Below are 16,686 nucleotides of genomic sequence, written 5' to 3' on the forward strand. Positions count from 1 at the left end.
AACCAAAATCAACCTATGGCAAATACATCTTTAATCAATTTATTTATCCGGACAAATATGGTTAAAAGAGGGGAAATTCTTTCTTTGAGGCTTTTAATCAGGATGTCTTTAAACACATAAAGGTGATTATTTGCCCTATTTGGTGAACAAATACAGAATATGATGATAGAAAATGGAATTGGGATTAATTATTAAGAAAATTAACAAGGTGATGTGTGGCAAGGCCATACTTGAGTTGTCTCCCTTTAAACATACTTGCATCAACTGTCAAGTTCTTGTAATCACGTGGTAAAAGTGACGCCAATGCCAAAAATGAGGACACAGCCAGCAGTATTGCCTTCTCAGTATTAAGCAGGTGGTTTTCCTTCCAACAAAACATATCACTTTTAAGAATTTGCAGAGCAGGCTGGCATCTTATCTTGAACAATCAATCTATTATAAGAGTAGGTCTTCAGCAACCATACTTGCCGTAAGAGGCGACTAACGGGATCAGGTGGTCAGGCTCGCTAACTTGGTTGATACATGTCATCGATCCCAATTGCGTGGATCGATGCTCATGAGGTCAATCACTGAATTGTCTGGTCCAGACTCGATTATATTACAGACCGCCGTCATATAGCTGGAATATTGCTGACTGCGGCGTTAAACACTTGGCATGCTTCAGATTGATCTATGGAAGATACTACTGTATCTGGGCTGCTTAATCCACCTGCAATGATGATGGTTTGATGATTATGATGGAGATGCTTTGACTGTGCGTGCAATTCTGTGGTCAAGAATTGTATTAAATTTTGCTTGTTCTTGTTCATTTCAATAAAACTGGACAATGAAGCCAGCAGAAGGATGTCTCATATATCTATTTTTCTTCGAATTTTCTTTGATCGATCACCTCTTTTTGTCCGAGTTGCAGATTTTTATTGACTTTGCAATATATTGGTCAAAGACATCATCGATTTAAGTACAAGTTTCACTGAAGTTCTTCAGCACATTCCACTTGAAAAACCAACCAACCAATCAGAATTTAACATGAAAATAAAGAAGTCCTGGTAATAAACCTCATATGTAACCAAATGATTTGGTTTGGTTTGTTTGTTGTTTAACGCCGCACTCAACAATATTCCAGCTATGTGACGGCGGTCTGTAAATAATCGAGTCTGGACCAGACTATCCAGTGATTGATATCATGAGCATCGATCAACGTAATTGGGTTGGTTTGTTGTTTAACGCCGCACTCAGCTATATGACGGCGGTCTGTAAAATAATCGAGTCTGGACCAGACAATCCAGTGAATGACAACATATGAGCATCGATCCACGCAATCGGGATCGATGACATGCATCAACCAAGTCAGCGCGCCTGACCACCCGACCCAGTTATTCGCCTTTTATGGCAAGTATGGGGTGCTGAAGACCTATTCTACCCCGGATCACGGGTCTGAACGCAATTGGGATCGGTGACATGCATCAACCAAGTCAGCGCGCCTGACCACCCGATCCCGTTAGTCGCCTTTTACGACAAGCATAGTCACCTTTCACGACAAGCCTGGGTTGCTGAAGACCTATTCTACCCCGGAATCTTCACGGGTCGAAACCAAATGGGGGGGGGGGGGGGGACCTTTCTTACCTATGCTTTATAAGCATCAATAAATCAACCTTGCAACCCTAAATTTTCTTCCCATGTGTGTGCCATATTTCTACCACTAGACAAATCACAATCGGTCATATTAACATTTTTAGTTTACCTGTACACGGAAGGAACGAGAACCCTTGTCATAGCCAAGTTTCAATCTGGGTATCCAACCAGGATGGGTGTCCTGATACAGTGCTGATGGAGAACCTGGGAAAGATTATTAATTTATTAATATTAACCATTGCTTATTTACCATCACAACAACAATGAATTGTATGGAGGCATATGCAGTTCAGACATGCTCCACATCGCTTACAGTTATCAGCATGATCAGTGACAACATTTGGTTGGTTGGTTTGTTTGTCGTTTAACGCCGCACTCAGCAATATTCCAGCTATATGACGGCGGTCTGTAAATAATCGAGTCTGGACCAGACAATCCAGTGATTGACATCATGAGCATCGAACTACGCAATTGGGACTGATGACGTACATCAACCAAGTCAGCGAGCCTGACCACCCGATCCCGTTAGTCACCTTTTACGGCAAGCATGGGTTGCTGAAGAACTGTTCTACCCCGGAATCTTCACGGGTCAGTGACAACATTTAGCCGTGATGGCCTGGTTGAAATAATGACCACTGTTTGACGAGGATAGTTATTTTGCCACCTTTAATGCAAAGGCAATTAAAGATACTTTTTTCATGTCGTACCACAAAAGAAAATACATTCGCTACGGAAATGCTGGACATGGTTTTATGAAGACAGGCATAGGCCAAGTAGTACTATCCTCTATCCGTCTCAAATATTGAAAGCATTCTCTGTTTTGAAGAACAGCAGAATATAATTTCGCACTACGAAAAACCTACCTGTCATACAAATTTGAAAATGATCTCTGCAAACATGCATGTATCGAATATCCTTAAATGCCAGATCTTCCCTGTTGACAGCTGTAAACCACGAACGGCGCCGTTTCTGACTGAGATCCCTCGTTTTCTCATCACTGTTATTAATTACAGCTGGGAATCTGAAAAAACCTTGTCTCTCTTTGCACGATTGCTGCAATTTATCACCGTACATGAAACAGGCATATCGGCAAGTTGAAAAAATATTTCGGGCGTGTTTACGTTTCGCGCTTGTTTAGGTTGACAACCAACATGACGACCGCGCACTGCATCATTGGAACTCAAAACTCCTTTATAGCGGATAAAGAATTCGTTATTACGAAAATGTTTTTATAACGAAACTAAATTCGTTCTTACGAAAAAGTACATCTATAAGCAATGTCCTCGCTTGACTTTGAACTAATAGTAGGAAGTAACAAAACGAGGCGGCAAAACCTTGACCACCTTGTTAAGGAGTATATTAAGCTAGGTATATCCTATGCTGAAGACCCGGGGTAGAATAGGTCTTCAGCAACCCATGCTTGCCGTGAAAGGCGACTAACGGGATTGAGGGGGTCAGGCTCGCTGACTTGATAGATGCTCATGATATTAATCACTGGATTGTCTGGTGCGACTCGATTATTTACAGACCGCCATCACGTAGCTGGTATATTGCTGAGTGCGGCGTTAAACAACAAACAATTACATTCAGAACGTTAACTACCTCTTGCAAGTGAGAATGCAGCACTACTGTCAAAAATGCAAGTCACAAAATTTAATTCCATCAGAGCCCGTCCTGCTCGGCCACAGGTACTACTTTGTGGTGAGTGAGTGAGTGAGTTAAGATTTACAGTCACATCGGTAGTATTTCATCGTGGGAGTGGCAGTCATAGACTTTGGCAAGAAGGAAAGCATGTTCAGGTATTTTGTCCTGGACATTTGTTCCTGGGTTACATTATCTCATCCGCATCTATTGTAATGAATGATTCACTGTCAAGTCTATTTGCTTGATGGGGTGAAATTGTCACTACCTTAGGAGTTACCTTTCTCATTTATCATCCACTAATTCATCATGCTCATCGATTTACGCAATTGTGATGTGATGGCATGTCCCGGGAGCAGACTTGATTATTTCGTTTATTTGAGTGGGGCGTTTAACAAACAAGCAAATAATGTCATTTTGGTGTCATGAATGACAGCCTCCATATTTTACGACGTAGCTAATGGTTTATGTGTGGGGAAAATGAGTGAAACATGTAGAGGAGTATTTAACAATTGCTGTTGCAGAGGCTGATGCAGATACAGTACAATGTAAACATGAATTGGCGAAATTCGTGAAATATATTTTTAAATAGACCAATTACAGACGCAGGTTTGTTAGATGTTTCACGCCACAGTCGCCAATATTCCCACTCTGTGCGTGCGTGCGAGAGTCTGGTATTACGCCACTTTCAGCAATATCAAGGCGGGGAACATTGGAAAATGGGCTTCACAGTTGGTACACATGTTGGGGATTCGAACCCGGGTTTTTTTCGGCGTGACGAGCAAACGCTTTAACCATTAGGCTGACCGACCCGTGAAGATTTGTTTGTTTGTTTGCTGTTCTACACTGCACTCAGCTATATGACGGCGGTCTGTAAATAATCGAGTCTGGACCAGACAATCCAGTGATTGGCATCATGAGCATCGATCCACGCAGTTGGGACCGATGACGTGCATCAACCAAGTCAGCGAGCCTGACCACCCGATCCCGTTTGTCGCCTTTTACGGCAAGCATGGGTTGCTGAAGACCTATTCTGCCACGGATCTTCACGGGTCTTGAAGATCGGGGGTTGACTAGGTCTTCAGCAACCCATGCTTGACGTTAAGGGGACTAAACTTGGATTGGGTGGCCAGGCTCGCTGACTAGGTTGATGGATGCCATCGAATCCCATTTGCATGGATCGATGCTCATGTTGTCAATCACTGGATTGTCTGGATTATTTGCAGACCGTCATCATATGGCTGGAGTATTGCTGAGTGGGGCAATAAACAACAAATAAACAAAGTCCACTCGGCTGCCCCATGGCCACCCAACTGTATGACTGGTTTGTTGTTTAACGCCGCACTCGGCAATATTCCAGCTATATGACGGCGGTCTGTAAATAATCGAGTCTGGACCAGACAATCCAGTGATTAATATGAGCATCGATCCACGCAATTGGGATCGATGACATGCATCAACCAAGTCAGCGAGCCTGACAACCCGATCCCGTTAGTCACCTTTTACGGCAAGCATGGGTTGCTGAAGACCTATTCTACAGATAGTCGGTTGTTGATAAGGCAAACTACTGATAAATATGAGGAAGGAGTATTGTCGAGACTATTGACAGACCGCAGTCATATATAGTTTTAATATTGTCGGCTCGGTCGTTCGTAAGGCGTATGTTGAAACGTCCAGTAAGGATTGACAAACAAACGTAATGTTAACTTGCAGTTGGGAAGTGATGCGTACATAAATTACCCTCAAATGTTCATATACATGTCAATAAAGGTAATGCTGAAGTAAATGGCAGCGGCCTGTAAATGATCGTGTCTAGATAGTACAATCCAGGTTATGGAACAGACTTTGCCTTTGGAAGAGACGTTTGAGGTCTTCACCGCGTTGACTGTTGTAGTCTTTATTATACCTCAATACCTCCGAGGCAGCCTAAAATGTTGTACCAGTAAGGACATCGGGTAACAAGAAATACATTCTGCAAGCTGAATTCACTTTGAATTCTATCCATTTAAACAGCAAGGCAATGCAATGCTCTCTCTTGGCAGGGTACCTCTGGGCCAAGGTTATACATATTATTCATTTTTCAAAGCAGCTTTCAGGGATATGTGCAAATTGTTCACAAATGTTTCAGTGTCATTAAAAGATAATTTTCCCAAGAATTTGCAAACAAAAAACTATCAGACAATAGACCTCTCTTGATATTTATTTATGAATATTAATGAGCAATCCAAAACGAGGCTTTCCCCGCATACTACAACAATGGCGTCACAAGAAGTTCCCGGAAGCGACTTGACTCGCGTACCGCGCTTGACTTTTGCATTCGTGGAAAACTTTGTTCAAGCTAACTTGAGGAGTGCAGGGACTTCTCAGCTGAACAAGGGATCCAAGTACTACAGTGAGGGTTTCATATCCAGTCTGAAGGGTAACTTTCTCATTCATTTTCTACCAATTTGACGATCACTTCACTTTGACAGGTGACATTGACCTTGTCATATTCATGTGCTCGCAAGTGCTGATATATTTACATGAACTCAAAGATGTGTATTAAATTTTGTCATAGTCAATTGTAAGTTGGAACATATGCATAAATTCAAAGTCATTATACATAGTAGAAGTGAGAAGTACCGAGTACGGAATATAACTTCAGGCTACAGTGCCGCTCAAAGGTCACACAGTGCGCATTTCGGACGGCTGACAGCGTCCCCTTGCATGCACGACGAAGTTTACATCTCCTTCCCGATTTGATGATTAAAACAAAATGATGCAAACTGTACCAATTAACGTATACAAGAACCCCATTAATTAATTATGAGCGTGAATATTAAATACCTATAGATCTAGAGACGTAAAATATATTATTTCCATTTTCCAGCTTCTTGTGATGACAACTGTTTCCGCCCGACAGCAAGGTGCTATTGCTCACAGCGGAAAAACGAATCCTCACATGATATTCAGGCATGAATGAATCTCAAATCTCAAAAAGTTTATCCCTGTAACCATGTTACCAAACGTTATTTAACAGGAGTGTAGGCAGCTAGCAGCTAGGGTGAACATGTGAAAAGACTATTTATCGTTTTTATGACCAAATTACTATTTTGGAACCAGCCAGTATATCGGCTGGATTGGAATTTTCAGCTATTGAAAATAATTCCACGCATTACAATTAATTATGTCAATGGAAATACCACTACAAGGCTACATCTATTTGTAAAACCATTACTACGGCTGAATTATTTCAGTACTCTCACCACAGCATGCTATAGCTATGTTGCAGACAAGTAAAACATGCTATCATTTGGTTTATTTCTCTCTATATGCAGATTATTCTCCACTCGTGAGTATCAGCTCTGCTAGCTGTTCATGAGCAAGTGGCCTGAGTCAGTGCTGTGGACACATCACTGGGACATCTTGTGGCTCATTACAAGCTGTGTGGAGTGAGGTCCATCCCACAAGATGTTACCAAGACATCTTTGCCACAGACATGCCACATACCAAGGGGAGACAAGAGTGATAATCTCTGAATGAGGTCTTGTACTGCATCATCATGGGAGAAACGTTCAACACCAAATCTCTCAATAGTAAGCTGCCTGCTGAGATCATCTTTCTCCTGCTGAAGCTGCTGGATCCGCAACTGGAGCTGTTGGATGTCAGGAAGGCAGAGGTCAGTCTGTGTCTCAGACTCAGGGTTTACAAAGACAGGCTCTCGTTCTTAAAACTGAAACATGAACATTGTCAAACTGAGGTTACCGTAACGATACAGTTTTCAATTCTCAAAAAGTTTTATGAAACCTTGTCTGCCAGTGTCAGAGACCATAAAATAGCGCTGATGGTTAATGATAAAATGTTGGGGAGGGCCGTCCCTCTATTTTATGATCTCTGGCTGTGTATAACAAAAGGAAAATGAACTGACCTGTTAGGTTTAAGCTCAATGATGTTGCTAGTTCATTTCATTAAAATAACTTACTGAGAATTGCATAAAATGCTGCTTGTTTTGACCCCCAAAATCCAACGCAAACACTACACTTGGATGTTCAAACATGGTAATTGTATTAACGCATTTGACATGTTTTATGTACTGATTTGTGTCTGATTAATCACTTGACATTGATAAACCATCACCTTTTTTTTTTATCATTCTTGCTATGGGTCGGAGGGGTTGTCTTGATGGTGGGCCATTCCTGGCTTTTTTGCAGAGCTCCAGGGAAACACAGATGGCACTATCCCTTGCTTCAAGGTTCTTCTGACTGGCATGTACTTGTTGTCCTCATTCAAAAAGTGGTTAGAGCAGACAGTTGTTTTCTTTGTTACCTGAAGACAGATGATAATAATGTCAGTACCAGGTCGGAATATGCCATTAATCCATAAAAGCAGAAATTAAGTCTGTGCCGATTTAATCACCAGTAAAGCATACAAAAGTTTAATTATCTCTATTCATCTTAGGGGGCGGTCGGGTAGCCTAGTGGTTTAAGCGTTCGCTCGTCACGCCTAAGACCCGGGTTCGATTCCGACATGGGTACAATGTGTGAAGCCCATTTCTGGTGTCCCCCGCCGTGATATTGCTGGAATATTGCTAAAAGCGGCGTAAAACCATACTCACTCACTATTCATCTTAGAAACAAAACTACGGCAACAGTTAGATGCAGACCGCTAATGACTCGTACACGTATCTCAAATGTCACGAACGAGCGATGTTTCCTACTCGTTGCACAAGAAATAGCTGAAAATAGTAACATGCCGATTTGCCCATTGTTTTCACTTCATTAGTATTATACCTGCCTCTGATTGTAATTTACTTTCATTACTACATGTTGACTATATAAGGACTATATGACAACGGCAAGCATCATGCTCAACACGACTGTTTGACAGGTGACAGTTGCAAGTGATTTTGTCTTAGATTCAAACGAAAAAAGCTGAGTGAAAGTGTTTCCCTACCGTAAAAAAACGTTCCTTCGTCGCGTTGAATAGCCACTATCCAAAGTTTCCGCAGATCGGCATCCTGTGGAAACTGACCGATTTGTCATAACGTGCATCCGACATGCACTGTGGCACACAGCAGTGTTCGGCGGCCATAATGTCATAGTTTGACAGCTTGCGGGGTTAGCCTCGTTTTGGATTTTGACCTCGAGGTCATGCATAAATATTGAGACGGCTATAAGCCCTTCACAAAGTCCCACATTATAATGTGAAACATTTGAATTGTTCTGCATTGGGGGCAAGACTGAAGCAAGCAAAATAGTGTATGCATGCATATTGATCCATTTCCTGGATATCCATTAAAAATAGGAATATGATAGCATCATAATGACCTTTTTCTTAAGTGAAAATCGGAACTTGGGCTGATGGCTGAGGAGCCTTTTCAGTCCCCAAATGTAGAGTCAGAAGAACTAAACAAGGGATGATCAACTGTATCAAAATATTTCCAAATCATTCAAATGCAATCTAAAGATTTATATTTTACCCAGAAGTTGCACACGTCATAAGACAATTCGTCCCACAAAATGAAGTAAAACATCTATTTATTTGTGTCACCCTTCATAATAGATGTCCTTTCAAAAGGAAATCCTATTGCCATTACTTTGTGTCCAGCAAATCACTGTACCGCATTCAGAGGATTGAAACTAGAAAAGGCGAAAATAGTATTCCATAACCTCCATTAAATCAAATAAGGTGAACATAGCACCAAAATAATGGCAATAGACAATTCTGGTTGAGGAGATACTTATTCATTAAAATCGGTTCAATTGTCCTCGTTTGAAGAATCGCAAACTCTCGCTTCTGTATCCTCATGTGTCTCCGCCTGTGCTGCTGAAAAAGAAATGTAACAAACATATAACAAGACCACATACATCCATGAAAATTATAAGGTAAAAATGTATGGTTGGTTGGTTTGAAGATTCCGGGGTAGATAAGGTCTTCAGCAATCCAAGCTTGCCGTAAAAGGCGACTATGCTTGTCGTAAAAGGCGACTAACGGGATCGGGTGGTCAGGCCCGCTGACTTGGTTGATATGCATGTCATCGATCCCAATTGCATGGATCGATGCTCATGATATCAATCACTAGGTTGTCTGGTACATACTCGATTATTTACACAGACTGTCGTCATATAGCTGGAATATTGCTGAGTGCGGCGTTAAGGAACAAACAAACAAACAAATGTCACCATCACACTTATTTGCAAACGATTTGTTTTTATACTCACGTCATGGTCCGTTGGGACCCCGTTGTCGGCCATGTTTTAATATTCTTTAGTTTATCCCCACCTTTGTATCCATTACTGATGCGCCTTCGTATCTCTTCTTGTGAAAGGGGTTGCTGTTGTGAACTGGTTCCGAATTCCAAACTGCAACTGCATTGGCAAAGGTTTTCCCGCATTTAACAACCTTTGACTTGTTGTGTTGTGTCTTTGACATTTTTCACTGGGATGCTTGATTCCTCATCACATCGTGTTTATTAACAGATGCAGGAAGGATGTGATCTGTTTGCTTCTTATTTTTGAAGAAACTGTTCCCATATCTTTTTGTCGCCACTTTTCACATGCATTTTCTTCATCTTTGTTCCAATCATCCAGATTTTAAGAAGTTTTTATAAGCTAAATTTTTATCATGAACCTTCAGTGATTAAAAAGGAGAAACATTTCAGTAATAAATATGCGCCCAAGTTAATGTAAAGGCGTAAGTTATTTGTCCATTGTCACCTTGGTATTGTGACGTCATAGTTCTCCTAAATGTTATGACGTCACGTAACTATATGTTACTGCTTCATGTCCGTTATTCAGTTATAATTAAATTTTCGTTGTGTTCATGGAAATTCCTGCATTCTGATTACCTGAATTGGTCACGTGTTATTGCATTCATTTCCCAGTGAATGTGTCCATGCAGGTAGCAAAGGTACTGTAATTAGTCCCCAGTATGGTGATCTATCTTCAATGGTTGACGATCAATAGCCCGGTTTTTATCATATCTTGTGTATTGTTACATCTTTTTACAGTTCCATGCTAGTTTTATGTTCATATCTGTGATAGTCTAGTTTGTTTTACTGTCCTTTGTCGACAGGTTTTTATATTGTCAAAATGTATTTGTATAAATCTATCTTGTCACTATATGGCTGAAATATTGCCGATGTGACGTAAAACATAAACTCACTCACTCCCAGTGAATGTAAAACATTAAGCCACGCCCACCGAGGCGCGCTAATTTTATTACTCGGAATCTTGGGGAATTCCCTTTCTGCTCACGTGTATCGTCATGGACAGGACATTTAGCGACTACCATGCATATTCATTGTTCAAACAAGTCTTTGAAACCGAAGGCCGAGAATGAATGAAACAGCAAACGTGCAGGCTCGCTCGCCTGTTTTTCTCCCCGATCTTTTCCCGATCGCCTCGGTTCAACTTTCATGTCTTCGGGTTTCATTTGTAACTAGTATTTTTCCAACTGTGTTTTACCGTAATCAGGGAAGTAATGTTTGTATCTGGCGGTAACTGACCATGTAATTAGAAACAGACGCCTTCTCCCGGACATTTTTCTTCTGGTTCGTTACAGTCTGACTGTTGCAGTTCTTTTCCCCTCTTGTCTTAATTGACAGGTCCTATGAACATTGTTTTGATCCTGCTCTCCGTTGATTGGCTTCTGACTGTGTAGGCGTGTCAAGTTATGTGCATAAATTAAACGATCACCTGATTCATGTCATCCACTGTATGTATTCCTACACCTGGAATGTTTATCAATGTCGTCATTTTTGTCTGTTTTGATATATGCCACTGTTTTTGGTTAAACTATTGTAGATAGTTTAACATGTTAAACTATTGTTAAACTATTCAACTATTTTAGATAGTTAAACATGTTTTAGGCTGTCGAATTTAATTATAACTACAAACCTTAAATTAGATGCTATATCAAAGACCTTATGTAAAAGAAGTGGGCCACACAATAAGGTACCAATAAATTACTTGCAATTAAACCAACTATCGGTTACATCTTCTTGGGTTGTCAGTCCAGATTTGAAGAGGTCATTATGCGACGATGTCGTATGTCGCGTTGTACACATGGATATGTTTTAAAAGTTAAAGATCCTCCCTTCTGTGTCCCTTGTGATGAAAGAATCACAGTCAAGCACATCCTGATTGACTAAATTGATTTTTCCATCACAAGGGAGATACCTATTTCCAGGTTTCATCCATCAAGGATCTTTTTTTATCAGTAAGTACTCATTTAATTATTTTTTAACAAAAAAGAAATTGACTTTATAGACAAATTTTGATAACATCTTTTGTAAAAAGTATGTGATTTTAATTTGGTAGAAAGATTATATGACTGATTGTCAGTGGCTGTACCTTCAAAGGGAGCTGAAATAACGTAAATTAATTTGTCTCTGAGAGAGTACGTAAGTCCCACTTCATTCACAAACTATATCTCATTTTTCAGGATTTTTATCGTAGAGTACTTGTTGTTTTTAAATGCTTTGGCTTTCATTTACAAACAATCAGGGTAGGTGTTAATCCTGCTGGAGTACCATGTAGGTAGCAGAAGTACCGTAAGTCCCCATGGTACCTAGTGTGACGACCTACCTTTGGTGATTGGTGTCCTAGCGCCCATTTTTACTTTGTATTGTTATGAATAGATGAAAATTTTATGACATGCTAGTTTTAAATCTACATCTGTGATAATCTAGTTATTTTACTGTCTTTTGTCGACAGGTTTTATAATTCAGTGTATCATTAACTCACTCACTCGTGTCGTCGATCCCAATTGCGTGGGAATATTGCTTAATGCGGCGTTAAACAACAAACAAACAATATATAAAACGCATTAGGACCCAGAATTTAATTGAACGGAGGTTTGAAAGGCCCGCCTATGAAAGTTGTGAAGTAGGCCGATGTCTTTGGGACTTATTTTCTCATAACAACTTAACTTTTTTACCGCATGTTAGATACCTCAAAGCCAAATACCTGAAGGTTCTTTGTGCGTTGAAATTCGTTTCTATTTTAAAATGGGGAGGGGATCAGACACCCCTCTTGCAATTCTACATGTCACTGATCAACTCTAAGCTCGACTACGGTTCCATCCTCTGTGGTGGAGCATGTAAAATTAATTTGCGAAAACTGGGTACAATCCATCACAGCTTGAGGCTTTTGTCTTGTAGTTTTAGAACATTTCCTATTCATAGTCTGTCTGTGGATTCGGATAGACCATCTAAGATTGTCCTTATACATCACATTATATGCTATTCAATCAAATCCAGCTTTTGACAGCATATTTAAGCCTCTTTAAGGTGATATTTACAATAAGAAATCACTTCTTATTCTACCACCTGGAATAGGAATCCAGGAATGCTGCTAATATTAAACACATATAACTCCCATCCAACTTTTGCCATCGCCTCCTTGCCAAATGATAAAGCCACAGGTGGAGTTTACATTAACTTAATCACATAAGACACTTACAAATCTATATAGGGCGACGGGGTAGCCTAGTGGTTTAAGCGTTAGTCACGCCGAAGACCCGGGTAGCACATGGATACAATGTGTGAAGCTCATTACTGGTGTCCCCCGCCATGATATTGCTGAAACATTGCTAAAGGCGGCGTAAAAAAAACTCACTCAATTCAAATCTATATTTGCTGAAGGATCCAAAGACGGGGGCGCAGTTGCTGGTGCCACCTTCATTGGATCCAGAACGATATCTTCCAGGTTACCAGATAACATCTCCATTCTCACAACAGAAGCAAACAGAAACTAACCTAAACATAAACAGTTCATATTATTTGATATTCTCGTGCTTGCTTTCAGGCTTTTAAAAATATGTCTTTTAAACATCCTCTTTTACTTTAAATTGTTGATTTATTTAACCCGCAGCACACGCCACTCCCACAATTTGCATAAGAAAGTTAGTGTCTGTTTGGTCCCTGACGCCTCACGGCAGTAATCCTGTTAACATGCGCTGGCGGCCTGTTAACAAACCAGACGTAATGTGTTGTCGGTTTTAAACAATTGTGTCCGAGAAAACGATTGTATGTCTTGAAGCGAAGACTACCAAAAATATTCTGTCTCAAACACAACTCCCAGCTCCCCCTCCAGAATATTCAATGGTTGGGCTCTAACTGAAGATGAATACACAGTTTGTCCCTTATATGAAACCAGAGACCCTGGAGGTCACCATTGCAAGCTTGCGTCAATACCAGCATAACTCACAGGCAGTGTATGGAAGGGCCCGTCGAGAGATACGACAGGTCTCCATGGACACATCACCACCAGCAGAAACACAGGTGAAGGTGGTTCAAGCCTTGCGTCCCAGGTCATCGGGTAGTTCTGGCGATTCTTGAACAGAGAGAACAGGGAGACCGGAAGCTTTGGAACAGAAAGTCAGTAGCCTCACCACGTTTGCAGAGGAACCAGGACCTTTATGAAGGAGACCAGGACCTCTATAAAAGAGACCAGGACCTCTAAGGAGGAAATCAAGACCATGGTCATGAAGCTTGCGGAGAATGTGAATAGTAGAGGGCGGCAAAGGGATGCTTTATCTGTGGAGTTGAGGGGCATTTCAAGGCAGATTGTCCCCGCAAGAGCCCCAGCGAGGAGAGAAAGGTGTCCTTTGTAGAGCCGCCGGGGGGCATGACTTTAAACATGTAGGGGGAGGGCGGACAGGCCAGAATCCCTTCCCCACATCTCATGTGGGTCTACCAGACACGAAGGGACCACCTCCATGTCCACCATACACAACAATAGAGCTGGCGCCGCTGGTTCATGACATATCAGACGGGAAACTTAAGCCGGTGGGAACCAGCAAATTCATTACAATGCCTCACAGTTTAGCAGACAGGAAAGGACCCCCTCCGTGGCCACCAGACATAACAATAGAGTCGGTGCCCCTGGTTCATGACATACCGATGGGATCCAACAGAGTCTCCACACTGGCTCATAGGACATTTGACAGAGAAAGACCACTTCCATGGTCACCCCGAACAGCAAACAAGCCCGTGTCTCTGGTGCAAGAATCACCGGACAAAGGGAACAAGCCGGCAAGAACTAGTCAAGACTCAAACAGTGAGACGGTACAATTGAAGCCAGGAGATTCACCCAGACTTAGCAAAGGCAGAGAGATTGACATAGAGACAGGGCTTCCAATGATTACAATCCATGCCCTTAACCAAGGCGCGATCAAGGTGGATTTTCAAGGTGTGAAGACAGTGGGAATAGTGGACAGTGTGGCTGATGTAACCATTATTGCGGATACTTTCTATGAAGGGCTATTGGTCAAACCAGTCCTAGTGCAGGAGGTAATGGTAAACAATGTAGGGAGAGACCTGAGGATGAGAGGATGGGTAACAGAGCCTGCCAGGCTGCGAATTCACGGCAGGACGTATAGGCAAGAAGTCTTGGTAGCTCAAGACTCCCTAATCTTGGGAACAGACTTCCTGATGAACAACTGCACTAATATCAGTTTCGAGTATCAAAACATCACCATCAGCGGGGAAAATGTCCCAATGATCATCACACCACAAGAGGGCAATGTGTGCCGTGTCTTTCTTACCTCCGCTGTTGTGCTGAAGCCCCAGACTGTCACACGGGTGACAGGACGATTGTAACGAAAAATAGAACAATACATGGTGGAGCCTGTCATGGGAGTCCTGGGACACGCCCTGATGCCACGGACCATACACCAGGGGGAAGCAGAGCCAGTTGTGTGCCTCATCAACACCTCTGATAGACAAGTTAAATTCTTTCAGGGTCAACAAGTGGGTGTAGCGACTGAAGCTGAGGTTATTGTGCCGGAATATGATACTGCAATCACAGAGTGTGGAATGGCTAAGAGTCCGTATCAGTGCACAGTCACAGGGATAGCGGATCCAGTGGACAAGAAGGGGATGCCAATGGTTCCACCTCATTTGACAGACTTATTTGAACGTTCCAAGGTTCATTTGGAGGATGATGACTAGCGCAAGTTGGCTGAACTTCTGATTGAATTCCATGACGTGTTCGCCCTCTTGACCTGGGTGACTTCTCAGCCATCAAACATCCCATAGACACCGGGGATGCAAAGCCAGTGAAACAGCGGTTGAGACACACACCTCTCGGCTTCGCAGAAGAGGAGGAGGGACATCTCAAGAAGATGCTGAAGGGAGGCGTCATCCAGCCTTCAAGTTCGGACTGGGCCTCGGTGCCAGTGTTAATTCCGCAAGAAATGTGGCGGAGTGCGCTGGTGCATTGATTTTGGAGCGCTTAATGCCCGGATTGGAAAGATGTCTTAACTCTGCCCTTGATTGACGAGTGCCTCGACACTTTAGTAAACAGCACTTGGTTTTCGAAATTGGATGCCAACTCTGCCTACAGGCAAGTCAGGATTAAAGAGGAAGACAGGAAGTAAACCGCATTTGTCACGTACGAGCACGTAAGGATGGGTTTCGGATTGTGCAAAGCTCCAGCCAATTGTTGATGGTTGATGTCAGTTATACTTGGAGGGTTGAGTTGGGACATAGCCCTAGCATTCTTAGATGACACAGTGGTAAATGGCATCACCGTCCCTCAGCACTTCGAGAATCTACGGACTGTTTTGAGACGATTCCGAGAATACTGCCTGAAACTGAAGCCAAAGAAGTGCAAACTCTTCCGGTGATCCGCTTCACGAGGCAATACCGCCATTACCGCATCACCGTCCCTCAGCACTTCGAGAATCTACGGACTGTTTTGAGACGATTCCGAGAATACTGCCTGAAACTGAAGCCAAAGAAGTGCAAACTCTTCCGGTGATCCGCTTCACGAGGCAATACCGCCATAACCTTCTAGGTCGCCCTGTATGCACGGACCACAACCGTCTTCGTTGGCTCCTCAATTTCTGATCTCCAGAAGGACAGATTGCCCGATAGCTGGAGGAACCTGGACAGTACGACATGGTTGTAGAACATCGCCCAGGGGCAAAGCACTAAAATGCGGACGGGTTGTCCAGGATCCCATGGGACAGTGACTGTGACAGCTTTCAACGATGGATGGCTCTTGAAGATCTACCATGTGGAGGATGCAAGTATTGCACAAGAGCACATGAAAATTGGGGTCAGTTCTATGAGGAGGTGGACTATGCCATAACGCTATCAAGACGACCAAAGGTGGCGAGGGCAACCAAGAGCCTGGTTTCACACACAGAAGAGGTTGGGCATTGTTTCACGGACGAATTGCTTAGGGAACTGATGAAGAGGACCCACTGCAACTCCCTTGGTGAACCCTGTGTTAGGTCCATATTGCTGGATGCCAGTTCCCCAGAGGTTGAGATAGTGTTACGCCAGACAACCTCAGAAGAGGAAAACCCAGAAGCTCTGGCCTTTGGGTATTCCATTGAGCAGATACAGGTGGCGCAAGACGAAAATGCAAATTTGAAGATAATGTCGAACTGGGTAGACAAAAAGGAAGTACCCTCTGACCA

Source organism: Haliotis rufescens, unplaced genomic scaffold, assembly GCF_023055435.1.
Source record: "Haliotis rufescens isolate VD_foot unplaced genomic scaffold, xgHalRufe1.0.p SCAF_6, whole genome shotgun sequence".
Lineage (NCBI taxonomy): Eukaryota > Metazoa > Mollusca > Gastropoda > Lepetellida > Haliotidae > Haliotis > Haliotis rufescens.